Below are 19,283 nucleotides of genomic sequence, written 5' to 3'. Positions count from 1 at the left end.
CCTCAAGAAGGCTTTCGCTAAGACAGTTCTTGTGGAATTGGCAAAGTGATATTTGGAAGCCCATAGAGGGCTATGGTGAAAAAGGAAATATCCTCAAATGAAATCTGGAAAGAAGCTTTCTGAGAAACTGCTTAGTGTTCTGTTAATTCATCTCACAGAGTTACATCTGTATTTCGTGGATCTCTTTGCTAGCCTTATTTCTGTGGAATCTGAGAACAGATATTTCGGATCCCTTGGAAGACTATAGGGCCAAAGGAAATATCCTCCGATAACAAAGAGAAAGAAGCTTTCTGAGAAACTTCTTTGTGTTTTGTGAAATCATCTCACAGAGTTACAGCTTTCCCGTCAAGAAGCCTTTCGCTAAGACAGTTCTTGTGGAATTGGCAAAGTGATATTTGGAAGTCCATAGAGGGCTATGGTGAAAAAGGAAATATCCTCACATGAAATCTGGAAAGAAACTTTCTGAGAAACTCCTTAGTATTCTGTTAATTCATCGCACAGAGTTACATCTGTATTTCGTGGATCTCTTTGCTAGCCTTATTTCTGTGGAATCTGAGAACAGATATTTCCTTTCCCTTTGAAGACTATAGGGCCAAAGGAAATATCCTCCGATAACAAAGAGAAAGAAGCTTTCTGAGAAACTTCTTTGTGTTCTGTGAAATCATCTCACAGAGTTACAGCTTTCCCCTCAAGAAGCCTTTCGCTAAGACAGTTCTTGTGGAATTGGCAAAGTGATATTTGGAAGCCCATAGAGAGCTATGGTGAAAAAGGAAATATCCTCAGATGAAATCTGGAGAGTAGCTTTCTGAGAAACTGCTTAGTGTTCTGTTAATTCATCTCACAGAGTTACATCTGTATTTCGTGGATCTCTTTGCTAGCCTTATTTCTGTGGAATCTGAGAACAGATATTTCGGATCCCTTGGAAGACTATAGGGCCAAAGGAAATATCCTCCGATAACAAAGAGAAAGAAGCTTTCTGAGAAACTTCTTTGTGTTCTGTGAAATCATCTCACAGAGTTACAGCTTTCCCCTCAAGAAGCCTTTCCCTAAGACAGTTCTTGTGGAATTGGCAAAGTGATATTTGGAAGCCCATAGAGGGCTATGGTGAAAAAGGAAATATCCTCAAATGAAATCTGGAAAGAAGCTTTCTGAGAAACTGCTTAGTGTTCTGTTAATTCATCTCACAGAGTTACATCTGTATTTCGTGGATCTCTTTGCTAGCCTTATTTCTGTGGAATCTGAGAACAGATATTTCGGATCCCTTGGAAGACTATAGGGCCAAAGGAAATATCCTCCGATAACAAAGAGAAAGAAGCTTTCTGAGAAACTTCTTTGTGTTTTGTGAAATCAACTCACAGAGTTACAGCTTTCCCGTCAAGAAGCCTTTCGCTAAGACAGTTCTTGTGGAATTGGCAAAGTGATATTTGGAAGCCCATAGAGGGCTATGGTGAAAAAGGAAATATCCTCACATGAAATCTGGAAAGAAGCTTTCTGAGAAACTCCTTAGTGTTCTGTTAATTCATCTCACAGAGTTACATCTGTATTTCGTGGATCTCTTTGCTAGCCTTATTTCTGTGGAATCTGAGAACAGATATTTCCTTTCCCTTTGAAGACTATAGGGCCAAAGGAAATATCCTCCGATAACAAAGAGAAAGAAGGTTTCTGAGAAACTTCTTTGTGTTCTGTGAAATCATCTCACAGAGTTACAGCTTTCCCCTCAAGAAGCCTTTCGCTAGGACAGTTCTTGTGGAATTGGCAAAGTGATATTTGGAAGCCCATAGAGGGCTATGGTGAAAAAGGAAATATCCACAGATGAAATCTGGAAAGTAGCATTCTGAGAAACTGCTTAGTGTTCTGTTAATTCATCTCACAGACTTACATCTGTATTTCGTGGATCTCTTTGCTAGCCTTATTTCTGTGGAATCTGAAAACAGATATTTCGGATCCCTTGGAAGACTATAGGGCCAAAGGAAATATCCTGCGATAACAAAGAGAAAGAAGCTTTCTGAGAAATTTCTTTGTGTTCTGTGAAATCATCTCACAGAGTTACAGCTTTCCCCTCAAGGAGCCTTTCGCTAAGACAGTTCTTGTGGAATTGGCAAAGTGATATTTGGAAGCCCATAGAGGGCTATGGTGAAAAAGGAAATATCCTCACATGAAATCTGGAAAGAGGCTTTCTGAGAAACTGCTTTGTGTTCTGTTAATTCATCTCACAGAGTTACATCTGTATTTCGTGGATCTCTTTGCTAGCCTTATTTCTGTGGAATCTGAGAACAGATATTTCGGATCCCTTGGAAGACTATAGGGCCAAAGGAAATATCCTCCGATAACCAAGAGAAAGAAGCTTTCTGAGAAACTTCTTTGTGTTTTGTGAAATCATCTCACAGAGTTACAGCTTTCCCGTCAAGAAGCCTTTCGCTAAGACAGTTCTTGTGGAATTGGCAAAGTGATATTTGGAAGCCCATAGAGGGCTATGGTGAAAAAGGAAATATCCTCACATGAAATCTGGAAAGAAGCTTTCTGAGAAACTCCTTAGTGTTCTGTTAATTCATCGCACAGAGTTACATCTGTATTTCGTGGATCTCTTTGCTAGCCTTATTTCTGTGGAATCTGAGAACAGATATTTCCTTTCCCTTTGAAGACTATAGGGCCAAAGGAAATATCCTCCGATAACAAAGAGAAAGAAGCTTTCTGAGAAATTTCTTTGTGTACTGTGAAATCATCTCACAGAGTTACAGCTTTCCCCTCAAGAAGCCTTTCGCTAAGACAGTTCTTGTGGAATTGGCAAAGTGATATTTGGAAGCCCATAGAGGGCTATGGTGAAAAAGGAAATATCCTCAGATGAAATCTGGAAAGAAGCTTTCTGAGAAACTGCTTAGTGTTCTGTTAATTCATCTCACAGAGTTACATCTGTATTTCGTGGATCTCTTTGCTAGCCTTATTTCTGTGGAATCTGAGAACAGATATTTCGGATCCCTTGGAAGACTATAGGGCCAAAGGAAATATCCTCCGATAACAAAGAGAAAGAAGCTTTCTGAGAAACTTCTTTGTGTTCTGTGAAATCATCTCACAGAGTTACAGCTTTCCCCTCAAGAAGCCTTTCCCTAAGACAGTTCTTGTGGAATTGGCAAAGTGATATTTGGAAGCCCATAGAGGGCTATGGTGAAAAAGGAAATATCCTCACATGAAATCTGGAAAGAAGCTTTCTGAGAAACTGCTTAGTGTTCTGTTAATTCATCTCACAGAGTTACATCTGTATTTCGTGGATCTCTTTGCTAGCCTTATTTCTGTGGAATCTGAGAACAGATATTTCGGATCCCTTGGAAGACTATAGGGCCAAAGGAAATATCCTCCGATAACAAAGAGAAAGAAGCTTTCTGAGAAACTTCTTTGTGTTTTGTGAAATCATCTCACAGAGTTACAGCTTTCCCGTCAAGAAGCCTTTCGCTAAGACAGTTCTTGTGGAATTGGCAAAGTGATATTTGGAAGCCCATAGAGGGCTATGGTGAAAAAGGAAATATCGTCACATGAAATCTGGAAAGAAGCTTTCTGAGAAACTGCTTAGTGTTCTGTTAATTCATCTCACAGAGTTACATCTGTATTTCGTGGATCTCTTTGCTAGCCTTATTTCTGTGGAATCTGAGAACAGATATTTCCTTTCCCTTTGAAGACTATAGGGCCAAAGGAAATATCCTCCGATAACAAAGAGAAAGAAGCTTTCTGAGAAACTTCTTTGTGTTCTGTGAAATCATCTCACAGAGTTACAGCTTTCCCCTCAAGAAGCCTTTCGCTAAGACAGTTCTTGTGGAATTGGCAAAGTGATATTTGGAAGCCCATAGAGGGCTATGGTGAAAAAGGAAATATCCTCAGATGAAATCTGGAAAGAAGCTTTCTGAGAAACTGCTTAGTGTTCTGTTAATTCATCTCACGGAGTTACATCTGTATTTCGTGGATCTCTTTGCTAGCCTTATTTCTGTGGAATCTGAGAACAGATATTTCGGATCCCTTGGAAGACTATAGGGCCAAAGGAAATATCCTCCGATAACAAAGAGAAAGAAGCTTTCTGAGAAACTTCTTTGTGTTTTGTGAAATCATCTCACAGAGTTACAGCTTTCCCGTCAAGAAGCCTTTCGCTAAGACAGTTCTTGTGGAATTGGCAAAGTGATATTTGGAAGCCCATAGAGGGCTATGGTGAAAAAGGAAATATCCTCACATGAAAACTGGAAAGAAGCTTTCTGAGAAACTCCTTAGTGTTCTGTTAATTCATCTCACAGAGTTACATCTGTATTTCGTGGATCTCTTTGCTAGCCTTATTTCTGTGGAATCTGAGAACAGATATTTCGGATCCCTTGGAAGACTATAGGGCCAAAGGAAATATCCTCCGATAACAAAGAGAAAGAAGCTTTCTGAGAAACTTCTTTGTGTTCTGTGAAATCATCTCACAGAGTTACAGCTTTCCCCTCAAGAAGCCTTTCGCTAAGACAGTTCTTGTGGAATTGGCAAAGTGATATTTGGAAGCCCATAGAGGGCTATGGTGAAAAAGGAAATATCCTCAGATGAAATCTGGAAAGTAGCTTTCTGAGAAACTGCTTAGTGTTCTGTTAATTCATCTCACAGAGTTACATCTGTATTTCGTGGATCTCTTTGCTAGCCTTATTTCTGTGGAATCTGAGAACAGATATTTCGGATCCATTGGAAGACTACAGGGCCAAAGGAAATATCCTGCGATAACAAAGAGAAAGAAGCTTTCTGAGAAACTTCTTTGTGTTCTGTGAAATCATCTCACAGAGTTACAGCTTTCCCCTCAAGAAGCCTTTCGCTAAGACAGTTCTTGTGGAATTGGCAAAGTGATATTTGGAAGCACATAGAGGGCTATGGTGAAAAAGGAAATATCCTCAGATGAAATCTGGAAAGAAGCTTTCTGAGAAACTGCTTAGTGTTCTGTTAATTCATCTCACAGAGTTACATCTGTATTTCGTGGATCTCTTTGCTAGCCTTATTTCTGTGGAATCTGAGAACAGATATTTCGGATCCCTTGGAAGACTATAGGGCCAAAGGAAATATCCTCCGATAACAAAGAGAAAGAAGCTTTCTGAGAAACTTCTTTGTGTTCTGTGAAATCATCTCACAGAGTTAAAGCTTTCCCCTCAAGAAGCCTTTCCCTAAGACAGTTCTTGTGGAATTGGCAAAGTGATATTTGGAAGCCCATAGAGGGCTATGGTGAAAAAGGAAATATCCTCACATGAAATCTGGAAAGAAGCTTTCTGAGAAACTGCTTTGTGTTCTGTTAATTCATCTCACAGAGTTACATCTGTATTTCGTGGATCTCTTTGCTAGCCTTATTTCTGTGGAATCTGAGAACAGATATTTCGGATCCCTTGCAAGACTATAGGGCCAAAGGAAATATCCTCCTATAACAAACAGAAAGAAGCTTTCTGAGAAACTTCTTTGTGTTCTGTGAAATCATCTCACAGAGTTACAGCTTTCCCCTCAAGAAGCCTTTCGCTAAGACAGTTCTTGTGGAATTGGCAAAGTGATATTTGGAAGCCCATAGAGCGCAATGGTGAAAAAGGAAATATCCTCAAATGAAATCTGGAAAGAAGCTTTCTGAGAAACTGCTTAGTGTTCTGTTAATTCATCTCACAGAGTTACATCTGTATTTCGTGGATCTCTTTGCTAGCCTTATTTCTGTGGAATCTGAGAACAGATATTTCGGATCCCTTGGAAGACTATAGGGCCAAAGGAAATATCCTCCGATAACAAAGAGAAAGAAGCTTTCTGAGAAACTTCTTTGTGTTTTGTGAAATCATCTCACAGAGTTACAGCTTTCCCGTCAAGAAGCCTTTCGCTAAGACAGTTCTTGTGGAATTGGCAAAGTGATATTTGGAAGCCCATAGAGGGCTATGGTGAAAAAGGAAATATCCTCACATGAAATCTGGAAAGAAGCTTTCTGAGAAACTCCTTAGTGTTCTGTTAATTCATCTCACAGAGTTACATCTGTATTTCGTGGATCTCTTTGCTAGCCTTATTTCTGTGGAATCTGAGAACAGATATTTCCTTTCCCTTTGAAGACTATAGGGCCAAAGGAAATATCCTCCGATAACAAAGAGAAAGAAGCTTTCTGAGAAACTTCTTTGTGTTCTGTGAAATCATCTCACAGAGTTACAGCTTTCCCCTCAAGAAGCCTTTCGCTAAGACAGTTCTTGTGGAATTGGCAAAGTGATATTTGGAAGCCCATAGAGGGCTATGGTGAAAAAGGAAATATCCTCACATGAAATCTGGAAAGACGCTTTCTGAGAAACTGCTTTGTGTTCTGTTAATTCATCTCACAGAGTTACATCTGTATTTCGTGGATCTCTTTGCTAGCCTTATTTCTGTGGAATCTGAGAACAGATATTTCGGATCCCTTGGAAGACTATAGGGCCAAAGGAAATATCCTCCGATAACAAAGAGAAAGAAGCTTTCTGAGAAACTTCTTTGTGTTTTGTGAAATCATCTCACAGAGTTACAGCTTTCCCGTCAAGAAGCCTTTCGCTAAGACAGTTCTTGTGGAATTGGCAAAGTGATATTTGGAAGCCCATAGAGGGCTATGGTGAAAAAGGAAATGTCCTCACATGAAATCTGGAAAGAAGCTTTCTGAGAAACTCCTTAGTGTTCTGTTAATTCATCGCACAGAGTTACATCTGTATTTCGTGGATCTCTTTGCTAGCCTTATTTCTGTGGAATCTGAGAACAGATATTTCCTTTCCCTTTGAAGACTATAGGGCCAAAGGAAATATCCTCCGATAACAAAGAGAAAGAAGCTTTCTGAGAAATTTCTTTGTGTTCTGTGAAATCATCTCACAGAGTTACAGCTTTCCCCTCAAGAAGCCTTTCGCTAAGACAGTTCTTGTGGAATTGGCAAAGTGATATTTGGAAGCCCATAGAGGGCTATGGTGAAAAAGGAAATATCCTCAGATGAAATCTGGAAAGTAGCTTTCTGAGAAACTGCTTAGTGTTCTGTTAATTCATCTCACAGAGTTACATCTGTATTTCGTGGATCTCTTTGCTAGCCTTATTTCTGTGGAATCTGAGAACAGATATTTCGGATCCATTGGAAGACTATAGGGCCAAAGGAAATATCCTGCGATAACGAAGAGAAAGAAGCTTTCTGAGAAACTTCTTTGTGTTCTGTGAAATCATCTCACAGAGTTACAGCTTTCCCCTCTAGAAGCCTTTCGCTAAGACAGTTCTTGTGGAATTGGCAAAGTGATATTTGGAAGCCCATAGAGGGCTATGGTGAAAAAGGAAATATCCTCAGATGAAATCTGGAAAGAAGCTTTCTGAGAAACTGCTTAGTGTTCTGTTAATTCATCTCACAGAGTTACATCTGTATTTCGTGGATCTCTTTGCTAGCCTTATTTCTGTGGAATCTGAGAACAGATATTTCGGATCCCTTGGAAGACTATAGGGCCAAAGGAAATATCCTGCGATAACAAAGAGAAAGAAGCTTTCTGAGAAATTTCTTTGTGTTCTGTGAAATCATCTCACAGAGTTACAGCTTTCCCGTGAAGAAGCCTTTCGCTAAGACAGTTCTTGTGGAATTGGCAAAGTGATATTTGGAAGCCCATAGAGGGCTATGGTGAAAAAGGAAATATCCTCACATGAAATCTGGAAAGAGGCTTTCTGAGAAACTGCTTTGTGTTCTGTTAATTCATCTCACAGAGTTACATCTGTATTTCGTGGATCTCTTTGCTAGCCTTATTTCTGTGGAATCTGAGAACAGATATTTCGGATCCCTTGGAAGACTATAGGGCCAAAGGAAATATCCTCCGATAACAAAGAGAAAGAAGCTTTCTGAGAAACTTCTTTGTGTTTTGTGAAATCATCTCACAGAGTAACAGCTTTCCCGTCAAGAAGCCGTTCGCTAAGACAGTTCTTGTGGAATTGTCAAAGTGATATTTGGAAGCCCATAGACGGCTATGGTGAAAAAGGAAATATCCTCACATGAAATCTGGAAAGAAGCTTTCTGAGAAACTCCTTAGTGTTCTGTTAATTCATCGCACAGAGTTACATCTGTATTTCGTGGATCTCTTTGCTAGCCTTATTTCTGTGGAATCTGAGAACAGATATTTCCTTTCCCTTTGAAGACTATAGGGCCAAAGGAAATATCCTCCGATAACAAAGAGAAAGAAGCTTTCTGAGAAATTTCTTTGTGTTCTGTGAAATCATCTCACAGAGTTTCAGCTTTCCCCTCAAGAAGCCTTTCGCTAAGACTGTTCTTCTGGAATTGGCAAAGTGATATTTGGAAGCCCATAGAGGGCTATGGTGAAAAAGGAAATATCCTCAGATGAAATCTGGAAAGTAGCTTTCTGAGAAACTGCTTAGTGTTCTGTTAATTCATCTCACAGAGTTACATCTGTATTTCGTGGATCTCTTTGCTAGCCTTATTTCTGTGGAATCTGAGAACAGATATTTCGGATCCATTGGAAGACTATAGGGCCAAAGGAAATATCCTGCGATAACAAAGAGAAAGAAGCTTTCTGAGAAACTTCTTTGTGTTCTGTGAAATCATCTCACAGAGTTACAGCTTTCCCCTCAAGAAGCCTTTCGCTAAGACAGTTCTTGTGGAATTGGCAAAGTGATATTTGGAAGCCCATAGAGGGCTATGGTGAAAAAGGAAATATCCTCAGATGAAATCTGGAAAGAAGCTTTCTGAGAAACTGCTTAGTGTTCTGTTAATTCATCTCACAGAGTTACATCTGTATTTCGTGGATCTCTTTGCTAGCCTTATTTCTGTGGAATCTGAGAACAGATATTTCGGATCCCTTGGAAGACTATAGGGCCAAAGGAAATATCCTCCTATAACAAACAGAAAGAAGATTTCTGAGAAACTTCTTTGTGTTCTGTGAAATCATCTCACAGAGTTACAGCTTTCCCCTCAAGAAGGCTTTCGCTAAGACAGTTCTTGTGGAATTGGCAAAGTGATATTTGGAAGCCCATAGAGGGCTATGGTGAAAAAGGAAATATCCTCAAATGAAATCTGGAAAGAAGCTTTCTGAGAAACTGCTTAGTGTTCTGTTAATTCATCTCACAGAGTTACATCTGTATTTCGTGGATCTCTTTGCTAGCCTTATTTCTGGGGAATCTGAGAACAGATATTTCGGATCCCTTTGAAGACTACAGGGCCAAAGGAAATATCCTCCGATAACAAAGAGAAAGAAGCTTTCTGAGAAACTTCTTTGTGTTTTGTGAAATCATCTCACAGAGTTACAGCTTTCCCGTCAAGAAGCCTTTCGCTAAGACAGTTCTTGTGGAATTGGCAAAGTGATATTTGGAAGTCCATAGAGGGCTATGGTGAAAAAGGAAATATCCTCACATGAAATCTGGAAAGAAACTTTCTGAGAAACTCCTTAGTGTTCTGTTAATTCATCGCACAGAATTACATCTGTATTTCGTGGATCTCTTTGCTAGCCTTATTTCTGTGGAATCTGAGAACAGATATTTCCTTTCCCTTTGAAGACTATAGGGCCAAAGGAAATATCCTCCGATAACAAAGAGAAAGAAGCTTTCTGAGAAACTTCTTTGTGTTCTGTGAAATCATCTCACAGAGTTACAGCTTTCCCCTCAAGAAGCCTTTCGCTAAGACAGTTCTTGTGGAATTGGCAAAGTGATATTTGGAAGCCCATAGAGAGCTATGGTGAAAAAGGAAATATCCTCAGATGAAATCTGGAAAGTAGCTTTCTGAGAAACTGCTTAGTGTTCTGTTAATTCATCTCACAGAGTTACATCTGTATTTCGTGGATCTCTTTGCTAGCCTTATTTCTGTGGAATCTGAGAACAGATATTTCGGATCCCTTGGAAGACTAAAGGGCCAAAGGAAATATCCTCCGATAACAAAGAGAAAGAAGCTTTCTGAGAAACTTCTTTGTGTTTTGTGAAATCATCTCACAGAGTTACAGCTTTCCCCTCAAGAAGCCTTTCCCTAAGACAGTTCTTGTGGAATTGGCAAAGTGATATTTGGAAGCCCATAGAGGGCTATGGTGAAAAAGGAAATATCCTCAGATGAAATCTGGAAAGAAGCTTTCTGAGAAACTGCTTAGTGTTCTGTTAATTCATCTCACATAGTTATATCTGTATTTCGTGGATTTCTTTGCTAGCCTTATTTCTGTGGAATCTGAGAAGAGATATTTCGGATCCCTTGGAAGACTATAGGGCCAAAGGAAATATCCTCCGATAACCAAGAGAAAGAAGCTTTCTGAGAAACTTCTTTGTGTTCTGTGAAATCATCTCACAGAGTTACAGCTTTCCCCTCAAGAAGCCTTTCGCTAAGACAGTTCTTGTGGAATTGGCAAAGTGATATTTGGAAGCCCATAGAGGGCTATGGTGAAAAAGGAAATATCCTCAAATGAAATCTGGAAAGAAGCTTTCTGAGAAACTGCTTAGTGTTCTGTTAATTCATCTCACAGAGATACATCTGTATTTCGTGGATCTCTTTGCTAGCCTTATTTCTGTGGAATCTGAGAACAGATATTTCGGATCCCTTGGAAGACTATAGGGCCAAAGGAAATATCCTCCGATAACAAAGAGAAAGAAGCTTTCTGAGAAACTTCTTTGTGTTTTGTGAAATCAACTCACAGAGTTACAGCTTTCCCGTCAAGAAGCCTTTCGCTAAGACAGTTCTTGTGGAATTGGCAAAGTGATATTTGGAAGCCCATAGAGGGCTATGGTGAAAAAGGAAATATCCTCACATGAAATCTGGAAAGAAGCTTTCTGAGAAACTCCTTAGTGTTCTGTTAATTCATCTCACAGAGTTACATCTGTATTTCGTGGATCTCTTTGCTAGCCCTATTTCTGTGGAATCTGAGAACAGATATTTCCTTTCCCTTTGAAGACTATAGGGCCAAAGGAAATATCCTCCGATAACAAAGAGAAAGAAGCTTTCTGAGAAACTTCTTTGTGTTCTGTGAAATCATCTCACAGAGTTACAGCTTTCCCCTCAAGAAGCCTTTCGCTAAGACAGTTCTTGTGGAATTGGCAAAGTGATATTTGGAAGCCCATAGAGGGCTATGGTGAAAAAGGAAATATCCTCAGATGAAATCTGGAAAGTAGCATTCTGAGAAACTGCTTAGGGTTCTGTTAATTCATCTCACAGACTTACATCTGTATTTCGTGGATCTCTTTGCTAGCCTTATTTCTGTGGAATCTGAGAACAGATATTTCGGATCCCTTGGAAGACTATAGGGCCAAAGGAAATATCCTGCGATAACAAAGAGAAAGAAGCTTTCTGAGAAATTTCTTTGTGTTCTGTGAAATCATCTCACAGAGTTACAGCTTTCCCCTCAAGAAGCCTTTGGCTAAGACAGTTCTTGTGGAATTGGCAAAGTGATATTTGGAAGCCCATAGAGGGCTATGGTGAAAAAGGAAATATCCTCACATGAAATCTGGAAAGAGGCTTTCTGAGAAACTGCTTTGTGTTCTGTTAATTCATCTCACAGAGTTACATCTGTATTTCGTGGATCTCTTTGCTAGCCTTATTTCTGTGGAATCTGAGAACAGATATTTCGGATCCCTTGGAAGACTATAGGGCCAAAGGAAATATCCTCCGATAACCAAGAGAAAGAAGCTTTCTGAGAAACTTCTTTGTGTTTTGTGAAATCATCTCACAGAGTTACAGCTTTCCCGTCAAGAAGCCTTTCGCTAAGACAGTTCTTGTGGAATTGGCAAAGTGATATTTGGAAGCCCATAGAGGGCTACGGTGAAAAAGGAAATATCCTCACATGAAATCTGGAAAGAAGCTTTCTGAGAAACTCCTTAGTGTTCTGTTAATTCATCGCACAGAGTTACATCTGTATTTCGTGGATCTCTTTGCTAGCCTTATTTCTGTGGAATCTGAGAACAGATATTTCCTTTCCCTTTGAAGACTATAGGGCCAAAGGAAATATCCTCCGATAACAAAGAGAAAGAAGCTTTCTGAGAAATTTCTTTGTGTTCTGTGAAATCATCTCACAGAGTTACAGCTTTCCCCTCAAGAAGCCTTTCGCTAAGACAGTTCTTGTGGAATTGGCAAAGTGATATTTGGAAGCCCATAGAGGGCTATGGTGAAAAAGGAAATATCCTCAGATGAAATCTGGAAAGAAGCTTTCTGAGAAACTGCTTAGTGTTCTGTTAATTCATCTCACAGAGTTACATCTGTATTTCGTGGATCTCTTTGCTAGCCTTATTTCTATGGAATCTGAGAACAGATATTTCGGATCCCTTGGAAGACTATAGGGCCAAAGGAAATATCCTCCGATAACAAAGAGAAAGAAGCTTTCTGAGAAACTTCTTTGTGTTCTGTGAAATCATCTCACAGAGTTACAGCTTTCCCCTCAAGAAGCCTTTCCCTAAGACAGTTCTTGTGGAATTGGCAAAGTGATATTTGGAACCCCTAGAGGGCTATGGTGAAAAAGGAAATATCCTCAAATGAAATCTGGAAAGAAGCTTTCTGAGAAACTGCTTAGTGTTCTGTTAATTCATCTCACAGAGTTACATCTGTATTTCGTGGATCTCTTTGCTAGCCTTATTTCTGTGGAATCTGAGAACAGATATTTCGGATCCCTTGGAAGACTATAGGGCCAAAGGAAATATCCTCCGATAACCAAGAGAAAGAAGCTTTCTGAGAAATTTCTTTGTGTTCTGTGAAATCATCTCACAGAGTTACAGCTTTCCCCTCAAGAAGCCTTTCGCTAAGACAGTTCTTGTGGAATTGGCAAAGTGATATTTGGAAGCCCATAGAGGGCTATGGTGAAAAAGGAAATATCCTCACATGAAATCTGGAAAGAGGCTTTCTGAGAAACTGCTTTGTGTTCTGTTAATTCATCTCACAGAGTTACATCTGTATTTCGTGGATCTCTTTGCTAGCCTTATTTCTGTGGAATCTGAGAACAGATATTTCGGATCCCTTGGAAGACTATAGGGCCAAAGGAAATATCCTCCGATAACCAAGAGAAAGAAGCTTTCTGAGAAACTTCTTTGTGTTTTGTGAAATCATCTCACAGAGTTACAGCTTTCCCGTCAAGAAGCCTTTCGCTAAGACAGTTCTTGTGGAATTGGCAAAGTGATATTTGGAAGCCCATAGAGGGCTATGGTGAAAAAGGAAATATCATCACATGAAATCTGGAAAGAAGCTTTCTGAGAAACTCCTTAGTGTTCTGTTAATTCAACGCACAGAGTTACATCTGTATTTCGTGGATCTCTTTGCTAGCCTTATTTCTGTGGAATCTGAGAACAGATATTTCCTTTCCCTTTGAAGACTATAGGGCCAAAGGAAATATCCTGCGATAACAAAGAGAAAGAAGCTTTCTGAGAAATTTCTTTGTGTTCTGTGAAATCATCTCACAGAGTTACAGCTTTCCCCTCAAGAAGCCTTTCGCTAAGACAGTTCTTGTGGAATTGGCAAAGTGATATTTGGAAGCCCATAGAGGGCTATGGTGAAAAAGGAAATATCCTCAGATGAAATCTGGAAAGAAGCTTTCTGAGAAACTGCTTAGTGTTCTGTTAATTCATCTCACAGAGTTACATCTGTATTTCGTGGATCTCTTTGCTAGCCTTATTTCTATGGAATCTGAGAACAGATATTTCGGATCCCTTGGAAGACTATAGGGCCAAAGGATATATCCTCCGATAACAAAGAGAAAGAAGCTTTCTGAGAAACTTCTTTGTGTTCTGTGAAATCATCTCACAGAGTTACAGCTTTCCCCTCAAGAAGCCTTTCCCTAAGACAGTTCTTGTGGAATTGGCAAAGTGATATTTGGAACCCCTAGAGGGCTATGGTGAAAAAGGAAATATCCTCAAATGAAATCTGGAAAGAAGCTTTCTGAGAAACTGCTTAGTGTTCTGTTAATTCATCTCACAGAGTTACATCTGTATTTCGTGGATCTCTTTGCTAGCCTTATTTCTGTGGAATCTGAGAACAGATATTTCGGATCCCTTGGAAGACTATAGGGCCAAAGGAAATATCCTCCGATAACAAAGAGAAAGAAGCTTTCTGAGAAACTTCTTTGTGTTTTGTGAAATCATCTCACAGAGTTACAGCTTTCCCGTCAAGAAGCCTTTCGCTAAGACAGTTCTTGTGGAATTGGCAAAGTGATATTTGGAAGCCCATAGAGGGCTATGGTGAAAAAGGAAATATCCTCACATGAAATCTGGAAAGAAGCTTTCTGAGAAACTCCTTAGTGTTCTGTTAATTCATCGCACAGAGTTACATCTGTATTTCGTGGATCTCTTTGCTAGCCTTATTTCTGTGGAATCTGAGAACAGATATTTCCTTTCCCTTTGAAGACTATAGGGCCAAAGGAAATATCCTCCGATAACAAAGAGAAAGAAGCTTTCTGAGAAATTTCTTTGTGTTCTGTGAAATCATCTCACAGAGTTACAGCTTTCCCCTCAAGAAGCCTTTCGCTAAGACAGTTCTTGTGGAATTGGCAAAGTGATATTTGGAAGCCCATAGAGGGCTATGGTGAAAAAGGAAATATCCTCAGATGAAATCTGGAAAGAAGCTTTCTGAGAAACTGCTTAGTGTTCTGTTAATTCATCTCACAGAGTTACATCTGTATTTCGTGGATCTCTTTGCTAGCCTTATTTCTGTGGAATCTGAGAACAGATATTTCGGATCCCTTGGAAGACTATAGGGCCAAAGGAAATATCCTCCGATAACAAAGAGAAAGAAGCTTTCTGAGAAACTTCTTTGTGTTCTGTGAAATCATCTCACAGAGTTACAGCTTTCCCCTCAAGAAGCCTTTCGCTAAGACAGTTCTTGTGGAATTGGCAAAGTGATATTTGGAAGCCCATAGAGGGCTATGGTGAAAAAGGAAATATCCTCAGATGAAATCTGGAAAGAAGCTTTCTGAGAAACTGCTTAGTGTTCTGTTAATTCATCTCACAGAGTTACATCTGTATTTCGTGGATCTCTTTGCTAGCCTTATTTCTGTGGAATCTGAGAACAGATATTTCGGATCCCTTGGAAGACTATAGGGCCAAAGGAAATATCCTCCGATAACAAAGAGAAAGAAGCTTTCTGAGAAACTTCTTTGTGTTTTGTGAAATCATCTCACAGAGTTACAGCTTTCCCGTCAAGAAGCCTTTCGCTAAGACAGTTCTTGTGGAATTGGCAAAGTGATATTTGGAAGCCCATAGAGGGCTATGGTGAAAAAGGAAATATCCTCACATGAAATCTGGAAAGAAGCTTTCTGAGAAACTGCTTAGTGTTCTGTTAATTCATCTCACAGAGTTACATCTGTATTTCGTGGATCTCTTTGCTAGCCTTATTTCTGTGGAATCTGAGAACAGATATTTCGGATCCCTTGGAAGACTATAGGGGCAAAGGAAATATCCTCCGATAACAAAGAGAAAGAAGCTTTCTGAGAAATTTCTTTGTGTTATGTGAAATCATCTCACAGAGTTACAGCTTTCCCCTCAAGAAGCCTTTCGCTAAGACAGTTCTTGTGGAATTGGCAAAGTGATATTTGGAAGCCCATAGAGGGCTATGGTGAAAAAGGAAATATCCTCAGATGAAATCTGGAAAGTAGCTTTCTGAGAAACTGCTTAGTGTTCTGTTAATTCATCTCACAGAGTTACATCTGTATTTCGTGGATCTCTTTGCTAGCCTTATTTCTGTGGAATCTGAGAACAGATATTTCGGATCCATTGGAAGACTATAGGGCCAAAGGAAATATCCTCCGATAACAAAGAGAAAGAAGCTTTCTGAGAAACTTCTTTGTGTTCTGTGAAATCATCTCACAGAGTTACAGCTTTCCCCTCAAGAAGCCTTTCGCTAAGACAGTTCTTGTGGAATTGGCAAAGTGATATTTGGAAGCCCATAGAGGGCTATGGTGAAAAAGGAAATATCCTCAGATGAAATCTGGAAAGTAGCTTTCTGAGAAACTGCTTAGTGTTCTGTTAATTCATCTCACAGAGTTTCATCTGTATTTCGTGGATCTCTTTGCTAGCCTTATTTCTGTGGAATCTGAGAACAGATATTTCGGATCCATTGGAAGACTACAGGGCCAAAGGAAATATCCTGCGATAACAAAGAGAAAGAAGCTTTCTGAGAAACTTCTTTGTGTTCTGTGAAATCATCTCACAGAGTTACAGCTTTCCCCTCAAGAAGCCTTTCGCTAAGACAGTTCTTGTGGAATTGGCAAAGTGATATTTGGAAGCCCATAGAGGGCTATGGTGAAAAAGGAAATATCCTCAGATGAAATCTGGAAAGAAGCTTTCTGAGAAACTGCTTAGTGTTCTGTTAATTCATCTCACAGAGTTACATCTGTATTTCGTGGATCTCTTTGCTAGCCTTATTTCTGTGGAATCTGAGAACAGATATTTCGGATCCCTTGGAAGACTATAGGGCCAAAGGAAATATCCTCCGATAACAAAGAGAAAGAAGCTTTCTGAGAAACTTCTTTGTGTTCTGTGAAATCATCTCACAGAGTTAAAGCTTTCCCCTCAAGAAGCCTTTCCCTAAGACAGTTCTTGTGGAATTGGCAAAGTGATATTTGGAAGCCCATAGAGGGCTATGGTGAAAAAGGAAATATCCTCACATGAAATCTGGAAAGAAGCTTTCTGAGAAACTGCTTTGTGTTCTGTTAATTCATCTCACAGAGTTACATCTGTATTTCGTGGATCTCTTTGCTAGCCTTATTTCTGTGGAATCTGAGAACAGATATTTCGGATCCCTTGCAAGACTATAGGGCCAAAGGAAATATCCTCCTATAACAAACAGAAAGAAGCTTTCTGAGAAACTTCTTTGTGTTCTGTGAAATCATCTCACAGAGTTACAGCTTTCCCCTCAAGAAGCATTTCGCTAAGACAGTTCTTGTGGAATTGGCAAAGTGATATTTGGAAGCCCATAGAGCGCAATGGTGAAAAAGGAAATATCCTCAAATGAAATCTGGAAAGAAGCTTTCTGAGAAACTGCTTAGTGTTCTGTTAATTCATCTCACAGAGTTACATCTGTATTTCGTGGATCTCTTTGCTAGCCTTATTTCTGTGGAATCTGAGAACAGATATTTCGGATCCCTTGGAAGACTATAGGGCCAAAGGAAATATCCTCCGATAACAAAGAGAAAGAAGCTTTCTGAGAAACTTCTTTGTGTTTTGTGAAATCATCTCACAGAGTTACAGCTTTCCCGTCAAGAAGCCTTTCGCTAAGACAGTTCTTGTGGAATTGGCAAAGTGATATTTGGAAGCCCATAGAGGGCTATGGTGAAAAAGGAAATATCCTCACATGAAATCTGGAAAGAAGCTTTCTGAGAAACTCCTTAGTGTTCTGTTAATTCATCTCACAGAGTTACATCTGTATTTCGTGGATCTCTTTGCTAGCCTTATTTCTGTGGAATCTGAGAACAGATATTTCCTTTCCCTTTGAAGACTATAGGGCCAAAGGAAATATCCTCCGATAACAAAGAGAAAGAAGCTTTCTGAGAAACTTCTTTGTGTTCTGTGAAATCATCTCACAGAGTTACAGCTTTCCCCTCAAGAAGCCTTTCGCTAAGACAGTTCTTGTGGAATTGGCAAACTGATATTTGGAAGCCCATAGAGGGCTATGGTGAAAAAGGAAATATCCTCACATGAAATCTGGAAAGACGCTTTCTGAGAAACTGCTTTGTGTTCTGTTAATTCATCTCACAGAGTTACATCTGTATTTCGTGGATCTCTTTGCTAGCCTTATTTCTGTGGAATCTGAGAACAGATATTTCGGATCCCTTGGAAGACTATAGGGCCAAAGGAAATATCCTCCGATAACAAAGAGAAAGAAGCTTTCTGAGAAACTTCTTTGTGTTTTGTGAAATCATCTCACAGAGTTACAGCTTTCCCGTCAAGAAGCCTTTCGCTAAGACAGTTCTTGTGGAATTGGCAAAGTGATATTTGGAAGCCCATAGAGGGCTATGGTGAAAAAGGAAATGTCCTCACATGAAATCTGGAAAGAAGCTTTCTGAGAAACTCCTTAGTGTTCTGTTAATTCATCGCACAGAGTTACATCTGTATTTCGTGGATCTCTTTGCTAGCCTTATTTCTGTGGAATCTGAGAACAGATATTTCCTTTCCCTTTGAAGACTATAGGGCCAAAGGAAATATCCTCCGATAACAAAGAGAAAGAAGCTTTCTGAGAAATTTCTTTGTGTTCTGTGAAATCATCTCACAGAGTTACAGCTTTCCCCTCAAGAAGCCTTTCGCTAAGACAGTTCTTGTGGAATTGGCAAAGTGATATTTGGAAGCCCATAGAGGGCTATGGTGAAAAAGGAAATATCCTCAGATGAAATCTGGAAAGTAGCTTTCTGAGAAACTGCTTAGTGTTCTGTTAATTCATCTCACAGAGTTACATCTGTATTTCGTGGATCTCTTTGCTAGCCTTATTTCTGTGGAATCTGAGAACAGATATTTCGGATCCATTGGAAGACTATAGGGCCAAAGGAAATATCCTGCGATAACGAAGAGAAAGAAGCTTTCTGAGAAACTTCTTTGTGTTCTGTGAAATCATCTCACAGAGTTACAGCTTTCCCCTCTAGAAGCCTTTCGCTAAGACAGTTCTTGTGGAATTGGCAAAGTGATATTTGGAAGCCCATAGAGGGCTATGGTGAAAAAGGAAATATCCTCAGATGAAATCTGGAAAGAAGCTTTCTGAGAAACTGCTTAGTGTTCTGTTAATTCATCTCACAGAGTTACATCTGTATTTCGTGGATCTCTTTGCTAGCCCTATTTCTGTGGAATCTGAGAACAGATATTTCGGATCCCTTGGAAGACTATAGGGCCAAAGGAAATATCCTCCGATAACAAAGAGAAAGAAGCTTTCTGAGAAACTTCTTTGTGTTCTGTGAAATCATCTCACAGAGTTACAGCTTTCCCCTCAAGAAGCCTTTCCCTAAGACAGTTCTTGTGGAATTGGCAAAGTGATATTTGGAAGCCCATAGAGGGCTATGGTGAAAAAGGAAATATCCTCACATGAAATCTGGAAAGAAGCTTTCTGAGAAACTGCTTAGTGTTCTGTTAATTCATCTCACAGAGTTACATCTGTATTTCGTGGATCTCTTTGCTAGCCTTATTTCTGTGGAATCTGAGAACAGATATTTCGGATCCCTTGGAAGACTATAGGGCCAAAGGAAATATCCTGCGATAACAAAGAGAAAGAAGCTTTCTGAGAAATTTCTTTGTGTTCTGTGAAATCATCTCACAGAGTTACAGCTTTCCCGTGAAGAAGCCTTTCGCTAAGACAGTTCTTGTGGAATTGGCAAAGTGATATTTGGAAGCCCATAGAGGGCTATGGT

The sequence above is a fragment of the Macaca nemestrina genome, chromosome 13 (assembly GCF_043159975.1).
Source record: "Macaca nemestrina isolate mMacNem1 chromosome 13, mMacNem.hap1, whole genome shotgun sequence".
NCBI classification, from domain to species: Eukaryota; Metazoa; Chordata; class Mammalia; order Primates; family Cercopithecidae; genus Macaca; species Macaca nemestrina.
This window is presented reverse-complemented; position numbering follows the sequence as displayed.